This window comes from Canis lupus, chromosome 13 (genome assembly GCF_003254725.2).
Source record: "Canis lupus dingo isolate Sandy chromosome 13, ASM325472v2, whole genome shotgun sequence".
Classification (NCBI taxonomy): Eukaryota; Metazoa; Chordata; class Mammalia; order Carnivora; family Canidae; genus Canis; species Canis lupus.
This window is the reverse complement of record NC_064255.1, coordinates 4,474,111-4,500,234: the sequence shown is the minus strand read 5'-3', so window position 1 is coordinate 4,500,234 and position 26,124 is coordinate 4,474,111. Positions and strand designations below refer to the sequence as shown.

The 26,124-nt window shown below is 51.7% G+C and overlaps 1 long non-coding RNA gene across 1 annotated transcript; it reads left to right on the top strand.

The window, feature by feature from the left end:
* The first annotated feature begins 7,963 nt into the window (after positions 1–7,963).
* Positions 7,964–24,724, top strand: LOC118351615 (uncharacterized). The gene is made up of 3 exons (XR_007401863.1): positions 7,964–8,328; positions 16,650–16,978; positions 22,227–24,724. It is a non-coding gene; the product is annotated as an uncharacterized LOC118351615 (long non-coding RNA).
* The last annotated feature ends 1,400 nt before the right edge of the window (positions 24,725–26,124 follow it).

Here is a 26,124-nt window from a genome sequence, read left to right as displayed (position 1 = left end):
TCCTTTTTACGGCGCAGAGCACCGCGCCAGGGGTACCTGAGCTCCAAAAGTTCTCTCTGACCGGGACACAGGCGGGGCCCCCCTCTCGGTGCAGGGAAACTCGGATGTGTCGCGCTGGTGCGGCAGCTGCAGAGGTCGGGGTGGGCGGCAGTGACGGGTCTCGTCACTAGAGGGCGCGCGTGGACTGTGCCCAGCGCCGCGGGAGTTCGCACGCCGTCCTCCGCGTGGTCCAGCCGAGTTCCCCGGCTCACGGGGCTCATCCCCCCGTTCCAAGCTGCTTGCGGCCCTCGCAGACGCCCCCGCCTCTCTGTGCTCTGCGCGCTCCAGTGGGCTGTGAAGCGGGGAGGAGGAGGCGAGTCCGGCCACCCCTGCGCGCTCCCCCTGCGCCCACCCCTAGGAGCTGCAGCCTTTGCCGCGGCAAATCCCCGAGCCAAGTTTCCAGGTGCCCTGACAACGTCTGGAGCCCTGAGCCCAATGTGAACAGCCGTTCCCAGGCGGAAGACCAAGTAAGACCAGGCTGGATGGAAGACCTGGATATATTCAAGGGATATGGTTGTGAGACTCCCAGTGTGGCTTTCTCCAGGTGGGGTTTGGCCTCCTTCCAGCTAGAATGTCTGGCCCACAGAGGACATGCCTAGGGTCTCGCAAAGCCGAGTCTCCGTAGCTTGATACATCCGAGAAACTCCCACACCAGGCAAGCCTCCAGAGCCTCTAGTCTGAGAGGGGCAGGTAGTTGAGGCACTGGCAGGGCAGGGAGCCGTGAGGCCTGGTTGGCTGGGAGAAAGGGGACTTTTGCTGATTTGTTCAGGCCCAGAGAAGGGGCCTTTTATCTGTGGGGGAAGTTCCCTGTGTGGTGGGGGCTTTGTTAGATCCATGGGTTTGTTTTTGTGGTTTAGATGTTAAGATCTTTTAAAATATATATTTCTCTATTTAGAGAGAGATAGCAAGAGTAGGAGGGGCAAAGAGAATCTATCTTTTTCTAAGCAGGCTCCTGGCTGGGATCATGATCTGATCTGAAGGCAGATGCTTAACCAACTGAGCCACCCAGGTGCCCCCAAGAGAGAATCTCAAGCCAAAACCAATGAGTCAGCCACTTAGCGGACTGTGCCACCCAGGCGCCCCTAAACATTAAGATCTTGAAGGTGATCTTGGTGAATTGCTTCCTCAGGCTGCCATGTTTCAGTACCTCCTCAGGACAGGGCTGCATCTTTTTCCTAACGCCAGAGCCAAGCACAGAACAGATGCTTTTTGTTGGAATTCACAAACACCCTCCCTCCTTTCTCTGCTTCCGGTCCTCTTCCTGGGCTTGCCCTGAGGTGGGGAGCAGAGGCAAGCAGACACAACAAGGTGTTCAACCTTCATTCACTTGCACATTGATGAAGCAAGTACTCTGGGCTCTGGGCTGGGACTGGCAACACCACTATGGACAACCCAGACAGGACAGTATCCTGGGAAAACAGGTGCAGGGTGGACCAGCAGATACAGGTAAGACTCCGAGAGTCACAGCTGTGCAGGAGTAGCATGTGGTGCTAAAGGGTGTAGGATGGGGCATTTGGCTTGTTCTGGAAGATTTCCTGTTTAAAGAACACTTGTACTGAGATGTGACTGAACAGTGGGAGTTACATAGGTGAAGAGATGGAGGGAGAATGTTCCACGTAAGGGGGCACAATGTGCAGAGAAAGGCCCTAGTATGGAAACTCAGGTGACTGAGGAAGAAGGCTAGTGTCCCTAGAATGCAGAGGCTCATAATGTAAGCACCACACAGGACCAAGCCAGACCAGGCAGGGCTCTGCAGGCCTTTTTTTTTTTTTTTTTTTTAAGATTCATTTATTTATTCATTCAGAGAGAGAGAGAGACAGGCAGAGACACAGGCAGAGGGAGAAGCGGGCTCCATGCAGGGAGCCGGATGCGGGACTCGATCCCTGGTCTCCAAGATCACGCCCTGGGCTGCAGGTGGCGCTAAACCGCTGCGCCACAGGGGCTGCCCTCTGCAGGCTTTTTTATGGATTTTCATTTTTTTTCTAGAAGAAATGGGGGAGACGTTACCATTTTTATAACTAAGGGTGGGGTGTATTTTAGAGCTGTCAAATAACTTTGCAGGTCATGCACTGTGGAATCCTAGATGAGGTCATAAACCTGGGCATCTGCTCCTAGTGGCCCTGGGATATGAGTATGTGTGACACAATTGTGTTTCAAAGGGATTTGCCTAGTTTCATTGTGGAGAAGGGACCTGAGTAGAGTCAAAGTTGGAAGGGGAAGGTGGTAAGTCTCTTGATCAGTGGTGGTGGAGGTGAGAGCAGGGAAGGGTTGAGGGCTATTTTGGAGGTGAATGGGCAAGACATGAGATGAGTTGGATAAGGATGGAGAAGAAGAAGGAGGGAGATGGCCTGAGTTCCTAGCTTGGGTAACTGGGTAGATGGTGAGCTTTATCGCTGATATGGGTCACAACAGAAGAGGCCAGGTTTTGAGGGAAGGTTTGTGAGTGTGCTCTTGGACATGTTACATTTGAGGTAAATTTGGGGTGGGAATCAAATGGGGATGTCAGTAGGAAGTTGGATATTTAGTCTGGGGCTTGCAGAAAGGCCCAGCACAAAGGCTACATACGTGAATGTCTTGTTTCCCATACCCTTCTTGAGAAGTTTCCGTCGTGTCCTTTTTGTCACGATAGTGCTCTGGGATGGTGGGGTGTTTCAGGGGAGTTTGACTCCTCTCTTTCAAAATCCCCAGGTGGGGACAAGCTTGGTGCTGGAGGTAAATCCAGGAAGAAGATGCAACCACACGAGGGCTGCAGTCTACTGGTTTGAAGGTGGTGGCCAGGAGTAGGGAAGGTGTGACTAGATCCAAAAGCCTAACCTAGCCAAAATGCTACCCCTTCACACCCCAGACCCCTCATTCTTCACATCTAATCCATTGGCCCCACAATTACCTGGAATTACTACTGTGTGCGAGACAGGCAAATGGGAAAGCATGAGCTCATAGCACTCATGTCATCGCAACCCTGAATGTGACCAGAGGTTAGTGCAAGTCCACAGTCACCACAATTCAAAATTCAAAGTACGCTGGAAACCCAAAGTTTTTAGTTTAGGTTGGTGAAACTCGTTTGGACTCAAAAGTTGACTACATTGACATGCAGCTGTTTACGGTGTTTATCCTACTTTGTGTGAATAGCCTCGAGTTTTGCTGGTGTGTTCAATTGCGGGGTGTTGTCCAGACTCTGGGTGTGTGTGTGTAGGGGGTACATTATATGCGTAGTGCGAATAATTCTGCCTTCGGGTTCTAGCTAAGGGGGGCTAGTGGATCATTTTACCTTCAATCTCTTACATACTCACATGTATGGAGTCAAGGGATCATAAAAGAAAATTTAAGCATGAGCACAGTGATGATCCTGACATTGGGTAAAGCACAATCCCATGTAGATATGAACAAATGGTTTCAGAGCATCTGGAATACTGCCAGTGTTTCAGACCCCGAACAGGGGGCAGTGAATGAAATAAGGCCTCAGCGTTCGCGAAGCTGATAGTGCTGTGCTTTTTATTCTATAAAGAATGCGCACACAGTTTTGCCGATATGGAGCACTGAAAGGGTAGACCCTATAGAACAGTGTGTGTCTCTAGATGTAGGCACTACGAGTGATTTTTTTCTTCTCCACATTCCCACATTCTCCTGCAATGTCCAGGACTCGCTTTTTTTTTTTTTTTTAAGATTTTATGTATTTATTCATGAGAGACACAGAGAGAGAGAGGCAGAGACAGAGGGAGAAGCAGGCTCCACGCAGGGAGCTGGACGTGGGACTCGTCATTCTTGTTTTTTTTTTTTTTTTTTTTGATGATCCTTAATTTACTAGTAGTTTCTACCGACCCGACCCCGACCCGCGCTCAGCCTCCGGAAGCTGGTCGTCGCTGTAGACGCAGGCGGGGTCCGCGTGCAGTTCCGAGGTCGCACCAGCAGAGGGCGCAGCGCCCGCGGGGCTCGGGGCGGGGCCGCGGCGGCACTTTTCTCCCCAGCAACACCGGCCCTCGCGCCGCCGGCCATGCGCGGCCTCCCCGCCCCGCCCCGCCCCGCCCCGCCCCCCGCCCGCCCGCCGAGCGCCGGGCTGCAGCGGCCTCGCCCGCGCCGCGCCCTGTGGGCCGGGGCCGACTGGGGCGCGGCCGGGAGGGAGGGGGGGGAGGGGGAGGGGGCCCAGCGCACGGCCCCGCCCGGCGCCACCTCCCTCCGGGGCCCGCCCCGCGGCGGGGTCGGCGGGGCAGCGGCTGACTCGTGCTCTGGAGCCGGGAGGGGAGACGTGACCGCCGAGACGCGGGCCGCGCCGGGAACAGGCGGGGGAGGGGGAGGGGGAGGGGGAGGCCGAGCCTCTGGGCACCTGGCGCGGCCGGGCGGGGGGCGGGCGGAGAGGCGCGCGGGTGGCCGCCCTGCGCCGGGGGTGCTGGGGCCCTCCGGTGCGGCCGCCCGCGGCGACTCGGCAAAGCGTGGACTCCGCGGCGGGGCCTAGCGGCGCTGCCAGGAGACGTGCGGGGTCCGAGTCCGGGGGGAACAGACTGCCCGAGCCTGATCCAAGGACGGGCCATCCCGAGGCGCCGCGGCTGTTTCCGCAGACTCTGGACGGTCTCTAGCTCGCCCTGAGCTTGGCCGCGAGAGACCTTCCAGTAAACACCAGACACTTCTAGGATCTCCTCTTCGGCGAGGGGGACTCAAAGGGAGGAGAATGCACAGCATTTCGAGGACGCTTTCCCCTTGGGTTTGACGCCCAAACCTAAGTGTGGTTTCTCCAGGGCCCTGGCTGTAAGGCTGGAGATGAAAGGCGCAAAACCCGAGGATTTTGCGCCTTTCGGATTCCCGCCCCCTCCCTGCCGCGTGACGCGGCTGCTTCACCAAGGTATTGAATGTCTGTCAGCCTCGGTTTTCTCAGCTGTCAAATGGGAACCACGCTGCTTGGTGGTGACAGGGTCGGGCGCTGAGGTGGAATCTCCAACTTTCACAGACTTTTATGCGTCCTTTAGGCAACGTTGTCATTTGTCAGGAAATTCTTCCTGTGGTTCTAAGTCCTCCCCCGGCTCAAGGCCATATTTCTGCTGCCCCATCCCAGGGAAGGTTGGCTGGTTCCCCCCATGTTAATCCACATCATTTCCCTTGCAGCAGGGAGGCCGCTGCCAAGTTCCTCAGCCTGACCTTCCTAACACAGGGCCTCAGATATGGCTCCAAGGTCCTCCCCAAAGCTGTGGATTAGGGAGGTGGGGTGGACAGACACCGAGGGAGTGCTGAGGCCCAGATTTGGAGATTTTCCCTAAATTTGTGACATGAGTTACTAGCAAAACGGGAGGAAGAAAATGTTTACTGAAAACTGTCCCCATGCTGAAGTGATGTATCTCCAGACCCTCAAAGGGGCAGGAATCCTCACCTCCATTTTGGCACTAAGAAAGAGAGCACCTATAGGCCAGGTCCCCAGGGTGTCCTTGGCTGGGCCCTCCTCCAGTTCTGAGGGCCAGTGCTGCAGGAGATGCGGCTGCCTCCACCTAGGCCCCCACCAGCATGTGGAGTGGATGGGAAATGCCTGCAGTTCTCACTGCCTCTGGTCCTCCTGACGGTGGGGCTCATGGTAGCTCTCACTGGCAGTTGGCTCTCGGGAAGCAAACAGAAGCCTCGCCCTGCCTTCCTGTTGGAAACTTTGGCCTTGGCTACAGAGTGGATGCCTGGGAAACACATTTCAGCTGCAGCCTCAGGGAGTCCAACTGCTCCTGGAGATCTGCCAAGACCGTTCTCAGGGTTTGTTGGAGTTGGGAAGTCTGAAGGCCAGGAGGCCCCACTCTGAGTGTGGGCCTGACCTGGATACCCTCCATGGTGACATCTGCACCAGTGCCTCTCGTCCCTGGCTGCCCAGTGAAAGAATGCTGATGCCTAGGCTCCAGACCAGTGAAGTCAGATTTCAGGGAGGGGGCCTGTGCATCAAAATTTTTGTTTCCTAAAGCACCCCCAGGTAATTCTAATGTGCTCTTGGGGTTGAGAAATACTGAGGGAGATCAATGCAAATAGATAGTGATCAAAGGACAGAAGAGGAAAGTATTTGAAATCTGAACAGAAAAGGATTTGCATTAGACACCAAATAATAAAAGCCATCCAAGGCAGGGAGGCTCCAGGAGCTGTGACTGAGCAGGACTATGGAATTCTTGGAAGGAATCCATCTGTCTGGGAACTGGCATGACTCGGTGCCCTGGGGCAGAGGGCGGAACCCTGTGGCTCCAGGTCCCTCTGAGCCACTGTGCCTGCTTCTGAGATCCACATCTGTCTGCTAGGCCAAGCTGCTGATGCTCTTGTAAGCCTCCGTTCTTCCAGTCCAACTAGATTGCTTGCCATTCCCAGAACTCACCCTGCTCTTTCCCGTCCTCTAGGTCTTGGTTTCAGGCATTTGTTTCTGTCTGGAATGTCCTGTTCAAATCATCCCTTTTCAAGGTCCCTACCCTAATGCCAGCTCCACCAGGAAGCCAGGAGACGTGCGGGGGTTCGAATCCCGAGGGGGGATTCACCAGGGCTTCACCAGGGCTTCCCTATGTGCTTGTTGTCCTGTCCCCCCCCCCCCCCCCCCCAGTTCTGCTCAGGGTTTGCCCACGGTTGCTTCCCTGGCCAGGTTTTCCATGCAGGGTCAGGACCAATGGACTCTTCTGTGCCTCTTCCTCCTCCACCTGTCATTGGGGTGGGGAGCACCTTGCACAGAAGGGTCTCCCATAATTCTTGAATGCTGCAGAATTTGTCTGGGTTCCAGGACAGGGTGGATGACAGTCACCCAGAGAAATCGTCTCTGCTCATGCACCTTCCTGAAGTTCTCTGGTCCCTCTGTTCCATTTTCTGAGAGCCACAGGGCGTTGTGGTTGGCCGGCAGTGACAGGAAAGCGCCGGGGCCAGGCTGTGACCCAGCACGTGGTGGCTGCAGCACCCCCACCGGGGGCGGGGTACTGAGAGTGAGGCCAGGAATGCCGGCGCTCAGGTCTGCTGCTGCCTCGCTTCCCAGACAGACCCGAAGTCTTACGGGAGGGGAAGAACCCCGCGACCTCGGGCGCCACCGAGGCCACTGCTGGGAGACCCGCCGCGGTCTCGGAACCGCCTCCTCCCGATAGCTGGGCGTGTGGGCGTGTGCGCGTGTGCGACACGGGGCGGGGGAACCTCCGGGCCCTCACCCGCCCCCCTGCGGGGGTGCTTGGGGCAATGCCAGACTGCGGCGGGGGCGATGCCAGACTGGGGGGGGTGGGCCCCTGGCGCGCGGGGGCGGGGGGCGGGGGCGGGACTTGTTCGCCTGCCGCCGTCCCCGCGCTTCCGGGGACTCCTGCGGCTGCCAGCCCGCCCCGGCGCCCCTCTGCCGCCGCCTTCTCGGGGTTTTCCGGCTCCGCGAGCCTCAGACGACCTCGGCCGCCGCCCGCCGCCTCTCCCCTCCCCCGCCCCGCCCCGCCCCCCGCCGCCCGGGCCGCGCGGCAGGGCTTTCTGATGAGTCAGCGGGAGCCTCCGGCCGCCCCGGGCATCTGCTCCGGTGACGCGGCCTGAGTCACGGGCGCCCGGGCCCGCAGCGCCCCCTCCCGCCCCCCCCGCCCCTCCCCTGGCCCCGCTCCGAGCTGACAGCAGACCCCGGCCGCCCGGCCACCCTCTGAGTCAAGCGTCTCCGGAGCGGAGCCCGCTGCCAGGGGCGGAGACGGCGCTGCCCCCGGGGGAGGCGGTGGGGGGCCGGCCCGGGGCCGGCAGCCGCGGGAGGGCGGAGGAGGGTGGGGACGGGCGCAGCTTTTTACAAGAAGTCACGGGGGGCGGGGAGGGGCGAAAGAGGGTGAAAACCGCCCTGCGGGGCCGCGGGGCCGCGGGGCAGCGGGCGGCCGGGCCGGGGAGGGCGGGGAGGGCGGCCGGGCCCGCCGCGGGGCGCCTGGGCGGGGGGGGGGGGGGGGGGTGTGCTGCCGGCGGAGGCTGCAGGCCACTGTCGCGGGGAGGAAGAGAGCCCCGCGTGGACACACACCCTCGGCCCCAGGGCACCCGGGCACGAGTCTGTCTGGAGTAGGTGTTCCACTTCCTTTCGACGGGGCAGCTCCGGCCGAGCCGAGCCGAGCCGAAGCGACGCCCTGACCTAACCGAACTTCCTCCCCTGACCCTGGGGGGTGGGGTGGAGGCTGGAGACACCCCCCCCATCTCCCGCCCTTCAAAGAGAACGTGGGTCCCAGGGTTTCCAGAACCTCAGTAAATTGAGGGTGGGTGGGTGTTTAGTAAAGGGGGTGGTGGTAGGAAGATGGAAGGAAGCTGTATAAAAAAAGGAAAGAAGAATTTTGAGAATGTGTGAAGAACATAAATGGACTCCTTGGAAAGGTGAGTTTCTTACCACCCGAGAATTTAGGCCGAAGGCCCCTGAAGACAGAAAATGGGTAAGTCGTAGGCAGTAATGAGACATGTGAAGGAGTCAGGGCTTCCTCCTCCACGTAACTAGGCTGGAGGGGCTCTAGGTGCTGTGGTCTGCCACCGAGTTCGTGTTCAGTAACCACTTTGAGAGCCTGCATCCTGTGGTTCTAGGATGCTCAAGGAGGGCAAAAGCACCCGCCTGCAGTGGCCTAAGAGGCACTCGGAAGCTGCTGCTTTAATCCTGATGGTGTGTGTGTGTGTGTGTGTGTGTCCCATCAGCATCCCCCATCAGACAGGAAGGAAGGCAGAGAAGCCAGGAGGACAGAAAGGCAGTCGACCTCCACAGGCACCTGGGTTTCTTCCACTCCCACTCCATCCCGCCTCACCCCACCACCCTGTGTGCTGGTCCTTCAGGGAGGTTGGTGGGCTGCATGAGTGGGAGTCATCCTGGAACCTAAGGCCAGGTGCGGAGGGGAGCTGTGGCCGCCAGGATGAGCAAGACACAACTGTCCTTGGTGGGCCTCCAGCTGGATTTCATTCTCAGTCTCTTTCCGGGATTTAACTTGCTGTTCTTTCCAAAGCCACGGCTCAACAAGTGATGCCAACCCAGGGAGGGGGGTGTCCATGTCTCATCTTGCAGGCAGAAGTAGCACAACAGCTGGGTGAACAAAACCCGCCCGGATCTGTCCAGAACTGTTTGTCAGTACAGCCTTGACAGGGACCATGTGAGCTGCTTCTTGCCCCATATGACCCTCATTCAGACCCATGGAGAGCAGGAGCTCCTGGTCCCCTTCTCCTTGGGCAGCCTTTTCCCAAGTGTGCGGGTGGGCGGCTCATTTCTGCCAATCCAATCCAACTCAAAATAGCGCTGAACCAGACTTCTCGGAAGCTCTGTGCTACAGGCCTCTGTAGAAAAGAGTTAAAAATGACAGCTCTTGGGAGATCAAGGGGTATAATTTGCTGAGATGGGTCAAGATGCAGAGCCCTGTGACATCAGAGGGCAGATATAGTGGCTGGGGGTTGGTATGGAAAGTGTTAGTGGTGGAAGGTCCTGGGCCTTGTGTGGTTGCCCTTTGGAGAAGTTGGTGGGCTGGGCCAGTGGAGATTATCTTGGAAACTAAGGCCAGGTGCAGGAGGGGGGCTGTGGCCGGATATTTAAGCCACAAACCGTTGCCACCCCCAACTTCCACATTTCTTTTTTCAAGCTGAGAACTCCCTTGGTAGGGGTTGCCTCCTCCACAGTTTTACATTCTGATTTCTCATGTTTCTAGCCCATCTGAGTTGCCCCCTTCTCTATGAAGCTTCTTTCTCCTGCCCCACCATTTGAGTGCACTTGGCCCATGCATCCATGTCGTAACTCTTACTTTTCTTTGTTGGGTCTGAGAGGTTTTGCTGAATTCCACTTCCCTCTTCACCCAGAGGCCCACTGGGAAGCCCAGAGTTTCATCTTTGCGGCTCCCCCCTTGGTGGAACTCCTGAGGAAATGAATTAGCTGTCAACTCTGCCCTCCTCTGCCCCATGCTTGGCTTCCTTTGTGTCTGACAGGGCTTCCTGCTTGTTGTGTTGGCTTCCATGAGAGCCTCATCTTGGGTTTTGACCCAGCCTGCTCTTTGCTTGATGGTTTAGCCCAGCTCTGGCCCCCTGGTTCATCATCCTCATTGATTCCTAGCAGCCATTCAGCAGGAAATCTTTGCTCCTTCCCTTAGCAGTTAGAACTGAAGCAGAGGGTCAATGGAATATAAGTGCAACTCCCTAAAGCTAGCCTGTTGTGTGTACATCAAGACTACAGATGGACTTCATTAAAGCTAACATGTCATGTGTAAATACATTCATACAAAAAAAAAAATTAGAGGCAATCTCTGTTTCCCTTGAGGGGCCTCATCTCTTCACAAAACTTTTCAAAGACCATTAAGTTTTAAGATTACTCATAGTCATTTAGAAGGCCTACTTTTTCTTTTCTTCTTCTTCTTTTTTGGACTTTTTGGACGAAAGATATATTAAAAGTGAGATATAAGATCAAGAGACAAATTAGCAGAGATTAGACTTTTCGAGGTCATGTAACAAAATTCCATATTACTGCAAATATCAGAAAATTTGGACATGAAACTGAGCTAAATTAGGAATATCTGCCTGCAAAAGCTTGGCATAACTCCTCAAAACATCTGGCATCCTCTGGCAGCATTTATCATTCCACTGAGAAGTGATCCTTCTCTAAGCCATCCTTGGCCACATAATAAGAGCAGAGAGCCCAGGACACTGTTAGCCCATCACTCTACTTTTGGCTCTGCCATGTCTGAGCTCTGCTACCTTGGGCCACCTGCTGATCTTGGTTTTATTTACCTATAAAACAGAGGTCATTACATCTACCTCTCAGGGCCCTTGTGAAGACCAAAAGAAGTAGGAGACAGTAAATGGTACTCAGTAAACAGTAGCTTGAAGTATTATAGACTTTCTACCTGTAGAAGTAAAAACTTCCTAATGTAATGTTCCTCCATTTGGGATTCTTTAGATCTAGGTTCTGTCCAGGGTCACGAAGGTCAAATTGAGAGAGAAATGAGCTCTTTTTCAGAAGCCACTGCAGAAAAGACCAACATTTCTGGGAGAAGTAAAGAATGTAATAGCAGTACAATCAACCAACCGATCATGGGCTAAGGGCCTGAGAGAAACCTGATCATGAATCAGTCGGAGGCTCATCAGTGACAAAGATGACCTTTGCCCAGACGCTAGGCATGTCTGAGCCACTGAATAGGTTTTAATCCAGAATGTGTTGAAAGAGCCTAGTAAATACTTATCCCACTGAATCAAATCCAAGAGTTTGAAGAAAAATAATTAAAAAAATTTTGAGCCCCTCTACTATGTGAGATGTGGCTGAGGGAAATTGGTAAACCAGACCTTCCTAATAAATGCTCCAATGGATAATGGGCCCCAGAGTCCCATGCCGGGCCCTAGACTCTTGCTTCTGTGCACAGAAGTGGGAAATGCTCTCAGGAAGGACAGATTGGCTGGCTGCACTAGACACCCTTTGGAAAGGGAGTAAAAACCAGCTTTGCGCCTCCATTTCTGGCCCAGCTGACACCAATCCAGGGAATACACATATATTTGTTCCCTGGGAATGCATAACCAAGCACCACAGAAATTTATTTGCTCAGAGTTCTGGAGGTTAGAGATCTGAAACCAAGGTCAGCACGGTCATACTCCCTCTGAGACTCTGGGTAGAGTCTTCCTTGTCACCTCCTAGCTTTAGGTGGCATTCCTTGGCATGCAGCTACATCACTCCAATCTCTGCCTCCATGAGCACATGACATTCTCTCTGGATATCTGTGCCTTCGCGTGGCAGTCTCTCTCTCTTTTTTTTTTTTAAGATTTATTATTTATTTGAGAGAGAGAGAGACAGAGAACAAGAGCACAAGCAGGGAAGAGGGAGAAGTAGGCTCCCTACCAAGCTGGGATTCCTCCTGTGGGGCTCGATCCCAGGACCCTGGGATCATGACCTAAACTGAAGGCAGATGCCTAACCGACTGAGCCACCCAGGTGCCCCTGACATTCTCTTCTTATTAAGGACACCTTTCATATTGGACTAAGGCCCACCTAATTACCTCTTTTTAACTTGATTACACCTGCAAAAACTGTTTCCAAATCAGGTCACAGGTACTGGAGGTTAGGACTTCACAACATCTTTTTTAGGAAAAACAACCCTACCCATAACATATGGTAAGAGTAATGTGTTTGATATCAGGCTGTAGCACAGGCTAAGGGGGTTGTCAACACAGGGGCATTCCACTGTATGCCCGCGAGGGGGCAAATTGGAACAGCAAGTTGGCTTTATTAGAAGCCTCAAAAACATTCATATCCTTTAATCCAGTGATCCACTTCTAGGAATCTAGGTATCAAAGTCAGCAAAAATGTTGATAAATCTTTATGCATAGAGAGATTCAACTCAATATTGTTTATAATAATTAATTATTGAGAACAACTTTAACATCTAACATTTAGGGATGGTTATTAAAATAAGTCACATCCACATGAGGGAGATATTATGTAACCTTCAAAATGACATATTCAGAAAAGACATAGTAACATGGGGGATGTGAAATAACATGATATGTTCAGTATGTTGTCAGCTTTATAAAAAATATACAGAGAAGAAAAACACAAGATAATGTTAGTAGTCCCACCCCTTATGGAAAGATTATGAGTGACTGTTATTGTTTTATTATGGCATTATATAAGTTCTCTGCAATAGCTTTATTTATTTAAGATTTTATTTAAGAGCAAGAGAGAGAGAGAGAGCACGAGCACCAGCAGGAGGGAAGAGCAGGCTCCCCGCCAAGTAAGGAGCCAGACATGGAGCTTGATCCCAGGACCCCAGGATCATGACCTGAGCCACCCAGACACCCCTCTGCAATAGCTTTATAGCCAAGGAAAAAAAAATGTTATTAAAAAAATAGGAAAAAAAATAAATAGATACATAAATAGTTTCCTGGAATATACATTCCAGGAAAGTTCTGGCTGGGAGAAGCTGCTGGGTGTCTGGCTGATGTCCATGCTTATAAGCCACAGCCATAACCCCTCTGGAGTTTCTCAACATGCAGTTGGGTGGCTACTTGCATCAAAAGTACCCATGATGCTTATTTAAAAATGCAGGATTCTAGGCCCCACCCCAGATCTACTAAATCAGGATCTCTGGGTGCAGAGCCCAGGAATTGGCATTCTCACAGGCTCTGCACATTTGAGCTGAATGTGACCACTGACCTCTGCCTTAGAGGCTGTGGACAACCTGCTCATCGGTAATCCAGTGTGGTTTGTAACACCCGTCGGTTATGCCCTCTCAGCCTACGCCGTGCTTTGAAGAATCAAGCGAAATAAGCAGAGGAGTTATTCATTTTATTTTTTTATAGCGTCCACTCTTGGTTGTCCCTAAGTCGGGAAGCTGTAAAACACCATATTCAAAAGAATAGAAAATTCACATTTTGGAATCCGGTAGCAGCAGATTGTGTTCCTTATAATTAAAATGAATTAACATTCCCAGACTCTGCCCTAATTTGGAATTAGGAAAGGTATAGTTGCAGGAGGACAGCGACCCACAATGAAAGGTTTGCCCCATTAAAAAGTGGTTTGTCTGTGTGCAGTTAGTTGAGAATTGTAATTATAGACCTGCTTACTTTCAACTCACAATCTTGAGGCTCCCTTTATTGCTGGTTTACTGGAGCGATATTGGAGGACAGTAGAAAATTTTCCCCTTTAAGGTGTGTCTTGGCTTGGGGGCAAGGATTGGCCAAGAGGGCCCATCAGCCCTGCAGCGCTGTGACTTGTCAAGACCAAGGGGAGTTGTAGCATGCTCGGCTGGGCCCCACAGCTGTGCAATTAGCCTTCTCATCAGTAGGTGAAATTCAACACCTCCGAGAGGCAGTAATTCCAGGTATTAATCCACACTCGTTGCTTCTGGAGTTGGTCACACAGCCTCTTAGGAGAAAAAAATGAGCCATCTCAAGAATGAAATATCTGGCTACAGGTGGGAGCCATCAGAAAACAGAACAACAGCAACTGTGAAACTCTACATCGAACCTCCTGGAAGAGTCCTAGTCCCTTTCTGCGCCTTCACCCGCATGCTATCAGGTGCCATCCTCATGCTGCCCTCCACCCAGCGCCCCTGTTGGTGGGGGACGAGGGCAAAAGGAGGTAGACTGCAGAGGGGCAACGTGCTGGGCCCCCAAACGACACCTTCCATCTGCACCTGATCCTCATCACCGGCACTTGGGATCTCCCCGCAGCAGAGCTTGACACCTGGATGGGTAGGTCTGGTGCCAGCTCACCTGCCAGCAGCCCTGAACTGTCAGCAGCTTCTGAGAGCAGGTCCCAGCCCCAAGGAGCAGTGCAGGGTGGAGGGCAGACCTCTCCTCCCTGTGTGCCCTTCTTTCCTGCAGCGCCAGAGGAGGCCGAGGCAGGCAGCCCAAAGGGTTAGGACCCATCAGAGAGAAAAAGATGCAAAAGGAAGCCCTGGATCTTTCACACAACATGTAATTAACTCTCTGCAGAAGATGCCATGGATTCATAATGGGAGCCGACAGCGGGGGAGGAAGGCTCTGACAAGCATGAGATTTTTCATGTTTTTTTTTTTTTTTAATTTTTTAAAGGAACATGAACAGTTGTAATTGTAATCGTGGACCTTCAGGGATGGTGTCTCCCTAGCAGCAAACCAGAGGATGCTGTATCTCACCCCTATCCAGGCAGGATGAATGGGAAGGGCTTTTCTGCCTCAGAGCTTTCTCTCCACCCCAACAGCTGGCTATTTCTTATCCCTGGTTTCACAGGGTGGGCCTGTCAGCAGCCCCTGCTCTGTCAGCCAGTGCCAGCCCAAGGACAGCCATCCTTGGAGTCACCCTGGCCTCTAGCAGGGGGCTCCCAGGGTCACACTTCTGGCAAAGTCGGGGCCTCCTCCCCGGTGTTCTGTCCTTGGGAAGGTGGCTGCCCTTTGCAAAGGGAGGCCCAGCTGGGGAGGAAAGGTGGGGAGCTCTGGGGTGGGATGGCTGCAGGTGGGCAGTGCCTGGAAGTCGGCCTGAACAAACTGGGGCCAATCCTCTCCCAGGCACAAAGGGCTCTCTGTGAGGGACACGCCCAGCCTCTACGCAATCAGGGAGGCTCACGTTTCTTACCACAGGGAGGCCCATTCCCAGACAGGCCTGGGTGTGGCCTGTAGGCTGAACCCTGCTGGGCAGGGCCCTGTGGACTCCTGGTGACCCATCTGAGTGACTTTAGTCCTCATTATGATCTGGTCTGCAAATGCAGATGCAGAGAGGCCTGGACAGGCAGCTTAACATCACAGAGCATGAGCAGTTGCCTCTTCCCCCTCTAGGAAAGGGTCTTCCTAAGTCTACCTATGCCCCCCCCCCCCACTCTCTCATACACATACCCTCCTATGCATGCACTCATGCTCTCAGTCCAAATGAGAGAGAGTATGACTCTCTAGTCATACTTAGACTAATCAATTACTCTGTGCAGAACTTTGCCCTTACCCACAAGCCATTGTCACAGAGGAATTAGACTAGGTCCAAAGAAATCAGACTAGGAAGTGTGCAACAAGAACCACTGTACTGGCCTCAGGCATAATTATAATTTTTCCTCAGAACTCGGAGTCCCCCCCTGCCACTAAGTACCTTCCCCTTGTGACCCTGCTATACATAAAACAAAAGGAGAGAAAAGAAAGAAAGAAGGAAGGAAAGAGGAAAGGAGAGAGGGAAGGAAACTTTGGGAAAAGCAAAATAGTGTGGAAGGCATACCAAAAGGGTCCATGCTGATCTATGTTTTTGCTGAGCTTGAGGTTTACCTGGGAGGTTGTGCCATGCCATGGGAAGGGATGGGCTTGTGGTTTTTAAAATGAAAAGAGTTCAAATAGGATTTCTAAGGTCTCTTCAGTAATCAATCTAGGCCTGAAGGACACAAGGCCATGCGGCCACCCACCAGAACCTGCTCCCCACACAGGGCCTGAGACCCCGTTGTATTGGAGGTGGTGGTGTGGGTGTCCTGCGGGTATCTGGCAGGTGTGTTCCTTCCCCGACCACAGCTGAGCTGGATGGTGATGGATAAGAGTGCCACCTATGAAAGTAAGACCTCTCTGTGCTGTATGCCCTGTGCTATGAACTATGAAGAAGACACTCATTTATTGAACACAGATTTCTTTGGCACCATTTATATGCTAGTAAATAAAACAGATGAAATTGCCTGTTCTTGGGAGGTTCCATTTGACACAAAAGCATTGGAACTTCCCCTCTGGATTCATTCTCTAGGGCTGCTACCACAAAGTACCACAAACTGGGTGGCTTAAACAGAAATGTATTTCCCCACAGTTCTGAAAGCTAGAAATCTGAGATCCAGGTCTCAGCAGGGTGGTTCCTTCTGCGGGCTTTGAGGGACAGTCTGTCCCGTGCCTCTCCCCAGCTTCTGGCGGTCCACTGGCAGTCTTCGGCCTTCCTTGGCTTGTAGAAGCAACACCCCGTCTCTGCCTTCATCTTCACACGGCCTTCTCCCTGTGTGCATGCTTCTGGGTCCAAATTTCTCCCTGATATAAAGGCATTGTCGTGTTGGATTAGGGCCCACCCCAATGACCTCATTAACTTGATTATCTCTGAAAAGACTCCATCTTCAAAAAAGGTCACATTCTGAGGTACAGAAGGTCTTTGGGGAGGGGAGTAGTGGACACAATTTGGTTTATAACACCCACTGTAGAAAAGCATAGGAAAGCATGGAGGAGAATCATCTGCCCTGAGGTGACTGAAGTCTCCTGCTTCCTCAAGGTCTCATGTGAATGCATCTGACTGATGGGGCCCAGTTCCTGATCAAGTTTCTGGCTCCTACCTTGGGGAGGCACAGACTTCTAGCTGTGGGATTTTCCCTGAACACAGGCAGTGCTGTATGCCCTGTCATTCAAAGGATTCATGGTGGCCACAAAGCACAACAAATCTACCATGCAGGTTTTCTCCAAGCGGACCCAAGAACAGAGAATGAAGACCACAGTTTCCCTTTCTTATGCCTTCCCTGGAGTGCCTAGTCTTGTGTGCTGCCCGCCGTAGGGCCAAAGCATTGAGGACTACAGAGGACACCTGGCAAATCTGGATAATGGCCAGTAAGTAATATTTAGTAAACATTCACTACGTGCCAGGCATTTTTCTAAGCTCGTTATATGATTGCCTCATTTAAGCCTTATGACAGCTTTATGAGATAGGGATGATGATTTTCCCCCTTTCACAGGCAAGGAAACTGAGGCACAGAGAGATTAAATAACCTAACCTAGAAGGTGGGAAAGCCAGGATTTGAACCCAGCAACTAGTCTGAGACTGAGAGCGTAACCCTCTGGACTTCCTGACAGGTGGAAGATGATAAGAGGAAGGAGCAATGCCTCTCCAGCCAGCACTCTGGGAAGGCAGGTGTGTGCCATTAGCTCAACAAAGCTACCCCTGCGTGGCATGTATATTGTCTCACACGCTCTGAGTCAGGGTGGGTGTGATATTGGCATGAGGCACACTGACAAAGCCCTCAAGAATCCTGGGAGGGAGGCGTGGGAAGAGGCAGGAGGAGGAGGAAGAGGAGGAGGAGGAGAAAACCTGCAGGCCCAACCCAGGAGGCTCTGCTTGGTGTGGCTGAGGAAGGTCTGTGTTATAGGACTTAATCCTGAGCTTCTGGCCTCAGCTGGGCTGGGTAGCTGGAAGCCTGGTTCCCCTGCCAGGGCAGGGAGGGCACTCTCTGGAGAGTGCCAGCATATTTCCAAGAATTCTTCCCCGGTGACCTAGAGCTGGACCTCGGAGGGGCCAGGTGGCTGACCTGGCAGCCATCCGAGCTGAGGTGCAATTGAACACCTCGGATGTGGGAGATGTGGCTCAGGTACCTGCCACGTGCCCAGAGGCAGAGACCGGGGACATCTAGGCCTGTCCTGGAGGAGCCCTTGCCTCTCCCTACTCCTGTGATCCCGGACATTGGAACATTGCTATTTCTGTTACCTTTTTGCAGAAGGAGGCAAAAATAGAAGGGGTGCATTCTTATATCCCCAAGCCTGCCCAACTGGAGACTCCTTTGTGGCCCTGGCCAATTGGATTGGGCCTCGGGTCTCACATACTCCAAGCCCAGAGCACAGTATAAAGAGTATGCATACAGCAGGAGTGTTTGCCATTCAGCAGTGAGCACCCCTGCGAGGAAGCTGAGACCCTCCTGGTAGCTTCTCTTTCCAAAGGGAAATAGGATACATGAGGGGCTGAACTTTTCTTAACAAGAACTGAAGAGGAGTGCCTGGGTGGCACAGTGGGTTAAGTGGCTGACTCTTGGTCTCGCTCAGGTTGTGGTTTCAGGGTTGTGAGCCCCACATCAGGCTCAGTGCTCAGTGTGGAGTCTGTTGGGATTTCTCACTCTCTCTCCCTCTATTCCTTCTCTCCCCACCCCCTCATACTCTCTCTCTCTGTCTCAAATAAATAAATAAATCTTTAAAAAGAGGCACGTGGGCGGCTCAGTGGTTGAACATCTGCCTTTGGCTCAGGTCGTGATCCCAGGGTCCTGGGATCGAGTCCCACATCGGGCTCCCTGCAGGGAGCCCACTTCTGCCTCTGTCTGTGTCTTTGCCTCTCTGTGTTTCTCTTGAATACATAAATAAAATCTTTAAAAAAAATCTCTAAAGAAAAAAAAACAGAAGAAAGGTAGAAGAGTATTTTCCTTTAGAGGCATTGATATTAAGGTTAAGAATCAGGTGGTTTCCTATACACAAGCAGGGCATTTCTAAAACACATGTGGGTAACAAAAATAAAAGCAAAGGAAAAAAAATTATCCACTGGAGGCTTTTATTCTAACAGGTGACTACAAAATATGCAGTTAATAAAAAGTTCAGTTTAAGAAGTGCTTGAAAACCAGATTAATATTTGTAATAACATGAAAAACACTAATGCCTCTCACATACCCTACTCTCCAGTTGTCTCCCCACAGGAAGAGGCAGAGAAGGACATTCTTAGAACTTAAAGAATGAGGTGGGGCCAGGGTTACAAGATAAAATACAAGATGGCCTACTAAATTTGAAAGCCAGATAAAGCAACAAATATTTTGTTGGTGGAAGGATGTTCCAAATTTTGCATGATACATGTCTACACTACAATAATTATTGGCTGTTTCTCTGAAATTCAAATTTAACTATTCATTGTGTGTTTTATTTTTATTTGCTCCATCTGGCAACCCTGGGCAGGCCTCATATTCACCCCAGTAGGGGAAGGCAGAAGGGGGAGTTCTGGAAAGGAGGCTGGGAGGCCTATGCCAGGTCACCGGGACTCTCTGGAGGCCAGGCCTCTGGCTCTTGGGCTGCCACAGCGGGGCCCTGGGAAAAAGCTCTGGGCCTCTTCTCGGAGCTCCAGAGCTCCAGCTCCGTGTCCCTGGAGGGAAGGGCCAGGGCCCAACAGCTGCAGCAGGAGGCCTTGAAATCAACCTGAAAACAATTCAGGCTTCTCTGGGCAGCTGCCAGCAGAGACGACAGGCCCAGGGTGGCAACCTGCATAAGTGCCGTAGCCTGGCCTGTCTCTCACGGGCTTGAGGGGGTCACCCTGACTCCTAGGGGTATAGAGACAGGGCACCACGCCTCTGCTGACCTTTCCTTCAGGTCTGGCTGTGTCTGCCCTGCCTCACACTGAATTCCCCCACATTCTCTGGGGCTGAGGTCACTGAATATCCCCAGGCCTTTCCTGCAAGGTTGGAGGGCCAATCCAGGGGCATTAGCTGCGTGAGTTATTTGTGTGCTGCCCAAAGGGCCCCTGGGAAGGGGAGGTGTGGGCACCTGTGCCCAGGAGGCCTGGAGAAACCATTGGGTGAGAGTCCAGCAGACCCCCCGGCCTGAGAGCCACAGCCTCCCCCCTGCCCTCCGGGCCCCCCCTGCTAGGCTGGCTGGGATGAAGTGTAGGTCCTCTTCAGAGCCTTCCTCCCAGGGCTGTGTGGGAGATGCTCTTGTGTCCTTTCCCAGTGAACAGGGCCGGAGGGGGAGGGAGAAGGGGCAGGCCTGCCCTGGGAAGTTTCAATTTGTATGTCGACCAGAACATTCACTGTGGAGAGGGGGGGCGGGAGTGCCGAGAAAGGAAGGAAGGACAGCCTATGAGCAGAACATTTTTCTGATCATCTTGTGATCTTGTGAGGTGCTTTAAGTTCCATTTTTACCAAAGATGAAACAGGCCCAGAGAGGTAATGGAACTTTCCTTAGGTCACACAATGAATAAGTGGTAGGGTCAGAAATCCTATCCTGACCACTCTGGCTCTATAACTTGGGCCCATTCTCTTCCACGTTGCTGCCCAGGAAAATTCTGGTCTAACTCAGGGGGAAGTATCTACCAGCAGCTCTGTTACTGTCTCTGCTCTTGTCAGGCTCTGCCTTCCCTGTGACCTCCAACACTTGGCTGTGCCTGAAATTTGCACTAGGAAATAATGCTGAAAGGAAACAGCTGTGCTTCTGTGTGTCCATAGCAGGAACTCCACCTCCTGGGCTCTCAGCCCTCCTCCCACAGAGCGGAGGGGTGCTCAGGGCCAGGCTCTGTGGTTTCAGCACACAGAGAATTGTCCCCAGTTCCTGCCCCTGCATGCCTTGCCTAGTAATTCCTGAGACAGAAAACCACACTCCCTGGTGATCAAAGTCATAAATCTAGCCTGTGTGGTTGGTTGAGTTTGGTCAAGCTGTGGGATATAGGCCCCCATGGTGTCCTCCCCACCCCCGAGGGATGCCAGGTGCTGTCCTTGCCACCTCAGCCCTCCTCAGATCTCTCTGCCCACAGGGGGTTAAGCCTTCCTTGTTTTCCCTTTTGGCTTTGGGTGTTTCTCGTGTTCTCTGACACTCTGGCCACCTTGCTCGCTATTCCCCCCCACCCCCCAAACATCTCACAGCAGTGAGATGGCAGGAGATTTTCTGTTCTGAGCATGGTGGGGAGCAAGTGGGGTAGGCTTGAGGAGGGTGAGCTGAGATCCTCCCAGTCATGACCCTCACTCGTGTATTCATTTATTTGCCCCAGCTTGTGTGTGTTGGCTAGGTGGGGAGACAGGGCAGGAGTTGGAGGTTGGGCATGAAAATACCAGCCAGGGCCCACACAGTGCAGCTCTTTGCTCAAGGTCTGTTCAAAGAGGCTCACTGTCCACCAAGGAAAAGTCATGAAAATGGACTTCCCATGGACTCTTGGCACCTCCTCCACTGAGGTTCAACTCTTCTTTCAAATTTGCAGCTCCTCTAAGTTTCTAGAAACATCCAGCCTACACCGTATCTTTTCTTGGCTGCAGTGTAGATTTTGGAGCCAGACTGCCTGAGTTGTTATACTGACTCTGAAACTTATCAGATTTGGACCTGTTACTTAATCCCTCTCATCCTTTGTCTCTGATGTGGGATAAGAGCATCTACCACTGAGGCTTGTTGCAAGGATTGTTGTGTTAACAGACACAAAAGACAGAGAGTCTCCTTGGCCCATGGCAGGCACCATGTGAGAGTTAGTAGCTATCATTATTGTTACTATTATGAATATTCTCTCTTTCTTTCATCTGCACCCCTAATTGGATTTTTTTTTTAAAGATCCTATTTATTTGTTCATGAGAGACACACACAGAGAGAGAGGCAGAGACACAGGCAGAGGGAGAAGCAGGCTCCCTGTGGGGAGCCTGATTCAGGACTCCATCCCAGGAGCCTGGGATCACAACCTGAGCCGAAGGCAGATGCTCAACCACTGAGCCACCCAGGCGTCCCTCCTAGTCTGATCTTTATCAGCTCGCTGTCCTCCCGAAGCCTCAAAGCCTTGGCAGGCTGGCTGAGCGTGCCCTCTTCAGAGGCTGGTGTGGGTGGTTGGAAAGCTGCAGACGCTCATAGGGCAATGAACCTATGCCGAAGGTTTGAGGTGTGGGGACCCTGCAGATGATCCTTAGGCCTCCACTCCACTGGGATGGACGAGGGGCCCTGGGCCTGCCCAGGGGGTATGTCTCCTGGTTGTGAGAGAGAACTTCTACGTTAGGTCCAGTCGGTTTAGAGGAAAACCCATCAGGCAGAAGCCTGCTGAGTGTGACCAGGTGGAGGTGGCAATCAAGCCACTCATGCAACAGGACTCTAGTGGGTTGCCTAGTGGCTTCCCAAATGGAATGTCCGGGTCCTAATCCCCCAAACCTGTGAATGTTACCTTATTTTGAAAAAAGGTATTTGTAAGGCAGCCCGGGTGGCTCAGTAGTTTAGCGTCGCCTTCAGCCTAGGACATGATCCTGGAGTCCCAGGATTGAGTCCCACATCCCATGTCAGGCTCCCTGCAGGGAGCCTGCTTCCCCCTCTACCTGTGTCTCTGCCTCTCTCTCTCTCTGTCTTTCATGAATAAATAAATAATTTTTTTTTTAAAAAGGTATTTGCAGGTGTAATCAGGAATCCTGAGATGGAGCATCATGGATTATCCAGAGGTATATGAAGTCCAATGACAAATGTCCCTTGAGCAGAGGAGAAGAATTCACAGACACAGACGGGAAGACCATGTGGAGATGGGGACAGAGATTGGAGTGATGCAGATACAAGCCAAAAAAGCCTGGAGCCCACAGAAGCTGGAAGAGGCCAGGAAGGAAGACTTTGGAGAGAGTGCAGCTCTGCTGACTCCCTGACTTTGAATTTCTGTGAGAGGATACATTTCTGTTGTGTTAAGCCACCCAGTTTATGGTAATTTGTTACCATAGCTCTAGGGAACTAATACAAGAGCCAAATGTAAAGTGACCCGAGAAGGGAAGAGATAAGAGGCCATGGTCCGAGGTGGGAAAGACAGAGAGAAGTGAGACTCAAAAGATCAACGAAGGCCTTTCATCAAGGCGGCTGTGTATGGTGGTGCAGGTTGTACACTGCACAACAGCATGGTTATAGTTTGAATATTTATTGTTCTCTTGTTCCTGCAAAGGTCAGTGAGGTGTCTTGAGGAAGAGGTACCTTTTCTAAAACACACAAAGGCACCCTATAGCCTTGCTGGATTTTGGTGAGAAAATTTAGAAAGCACTATATGTCTGCACCATCCCATATAGTAGCCGCTGATCAGTTGTGGCTCTAGAGCACTTAGAGTGTGGCTTGTGCGACTGAGGAGCTGAATTTTAAATTTTAACTGGCTGACACTACAACATTGGACATACAGCTCCATGACAGAAAAACGGAAACTCAGCCCTGCTTGAGGCAGAATTTGGTCACCAAAAACATGGCCACTCTCCCCTGATATTGTTCAGATGCTCCTTGACAGCTGCACTCCTTGTTGAGAAGGAGTGAGGGTGTCAAACAGGGACCACGGCTGTGGTGGAGGGGGTGGCAGGCATCAAGACATGCTGGAGAGAATGAGAAATGCCCAACCCTGGATGGGTGCAAGGACCCAACAGCAGAAGGAGGGAGAGAGAAAGGGTTGCCTGAAGAGTTAACCAATTGGCTGATTCCCCATATCCTTTAGTAACCATTCATGAATCTGTCAGTCATGAAGTTAGCTCAATTCTTGAACCTATTTTTGTTTTCAACCCTTAATTTAGGATAATGAACTTTTTTTTTGGTCTTTATTTACTTAAGTAATCTCTACATCCAGTGTGGGGCTTAAGCTCAAAACCCCAAGATTGGGCAGCCCTGATGGCTTAGTGGTTTAGCACCGCCTTCAGCCCAGGGTGTGATCCTGGAGGCCTGGGATTGAGTCCCACATCAGGCTCCCTGCATGGAGCCTGCTTCTCCCTCTGCCTGTGTCTCTGCCTCTCTCTCTCTCTCTCTCTCTCTCTCTCTCTGTTTCTAATAAATAAATAAAATATAAAAAAACCCCAAAAACCCAAGATGAAGAGTCGTGTGCTCATCTGACTGAGCCAGGCAGGCGCCCCAGGGAACAGATGAACTTTTAAATGGGATAATTGTAGAGATGGACAGGGGGCACCAGTTTAGGGGTTCCTGGGCCTCAGGGTCATTCCTTTTTTGAAAACAGGCTTTTTGAAAGCAGGTCTGTTTAAGCTCTGGATTAACTCTACAGTGGAAGGTCGGGAACCCATCCTGGCACGCCACCCCACTGTTACCCAAGTACAGCTGCACACGAGGAGGATGTGGGGTCAAAACTTGTGCCTTCACAGCCGCAGAGCAGGACATTTACCCGCCTATAGCTTCATCCCTCAGAGGGATGTGCAAGCTTCGCAGAGGTGGGAAGAGAGACCTAATATGTCACTCGGTGATCATCACACTCTGCCTGCATGTTGGTAGGCAATGAAGATGGATTTACCAGACTTTTGGGGCGAAGACCCAGTCAGAGAGTGAGGACCTGGCTATGCTGGTAGCCTCGGCATCTCCTGGGAGCTTGTTAGAAAGGCAGACTCTCAGTCTCTGCCCCAGGCCTGTGGAATCAAGATTTGGTTGTAAGGATCCCCAGGTGATTGGCGGGCAGAGCAAAGCTTGAGAAACTTTGAGCTAGAACAAGAGCCATTTCCTGGCGTTGATTTAATGGATTTGTCTTAAATTAGTTCAGAGCTGAAGTGACCTTGCTGTTGTGGCATTTTGTTGGCTTCACCGCCCTGGAGAAACTTCCTCTGAAAGTTTCCAAGCTTGATTATCCCAAGTGAAATACCTTCTAAAGCAGTAAGTATTTTGAAAGCTGAGGGTCAAATGTGTTCCATCTCCCTGATCTTTGGGCAGGTGACACTTGGAGGAGGAGAGGGAGCCAGAACCCCCTTTCAGGGACAGCTCTGAAGCTCGCCTCTGCCTATGTGATCCTCTGAGACAGATCATCTCTTCTTCAGGCTTTGATTTGGGGAAGCCACACATGAGGGTGGAGCTAGTGCAACCATTCTCCATAAGGCAGAGCACAGGTCCTCCAGGTGAGGCAGGAAAATAAATAAAATTAAAAAAAAAAAAAAAGATGTTGTGAATTTAACAAAAGGTAGAGTGCAAATTAGAATTATAGTGTCTTCCCATTTTTAAAATAAAACTATATCATTAAAAATAAATAAATAAAATAAAACTATATCTACATGCGGGGGAAAATGATATCTGAAAGGATATATTCCAAAATCTACCATTGCAATGCTTTTTAGCTAAAGGCCACCAGGAATATATGTGTAGTTGGGCTTCTCTGCTTGTTGCTATGAGGGAGAGTGCACAGCATGAGCAACACGAGGGATCTCAGTACGATGATGCTAAGGTTTTGGTTTGTGGTTGATGCTTTGGGGAGATGGTTCAAGCAAGCAAGGCTTTGCTCTGGATTGGATGTTGCTGAGAAGAGGGGTAGTTTTTTTTTTTTTTTTTAAGATTTTATTTATTTATTCATGAGAGACAAAGAGAGAGGAAGAGACACCGGCAGAGGGAGAAGCAGGCTCCCTATAGGGAGCCTGATGTGGGACTCAATCCCAGACCCCCGATCACCACCTGAGCCAATGGTAGACATTCAACTGCTGAGCCACCACCCAGGCATCCCATGAAGAGGAGTAGTTTTATGATTATATATCTTAATGATTCTTGTCATTGAAGGATAAGAATGAAGAAAGAAATGGAATTAGGTTATAATTGGTAAAAACAACAGTCATCCATTAGCCAGGATAGGGGGATGTTTGGTTATTTTTGTGGTTTGTACAATGCTCTTGTTTTTGTCTCATTCAGACATGATTGCAGAATGATCTTGTTTTTGTCTTGACCTTCACAATCCAGTAGCCTTGGCTGATGTTCTGTGAAGCTGGTCATGCTCAACAGGAGCAGACCAAGACTCCGCTGTGAGTGCCAGGCGAGCTCCCGGCTTGTCAGGGTCTTTGTGCTTTCTCAATGGGGGCACCTTCAGGTCTTGGAATTAAGGCTGACTTCTACTTTCTACTTCATATTCTGGGGTAAAATTTTTATTTTACAACAATCAGGTATTATATTTGTCTTAAGAAAAATAGCTATTTCCTTTCTGGGGAAAAAATAAATCACCTGTATAAGAAAATGCTTAACTGGATAAACCATAGGCCAGTGCCTTTGGTGCGAAGGGCAGACAGCCCAGCATGCTGAGTACCCTTCCGCCCCCCCCTTGGGGAATAAGAGTCCCAAACAGCTGTCCAGTTCCACATCCTGCAGAGCATTCTCTCAGGAGGCAGGCTGGGCGTGCCAGGGTAAGAGTTTAGATTGGACAGAAACTGGTGTTGCTCAAGACCTCAGTCCAGGGTCCAGACAGTGAGAAACATGGCTGGCTGTCAACAATGGGTGGAGGCCACCTGGACACCTTGCACACCTGCTTGGTGAGGCTCCCAAGGCAAGAGGCTGTGGCATGGCCTAGAACTCTGGCTGTC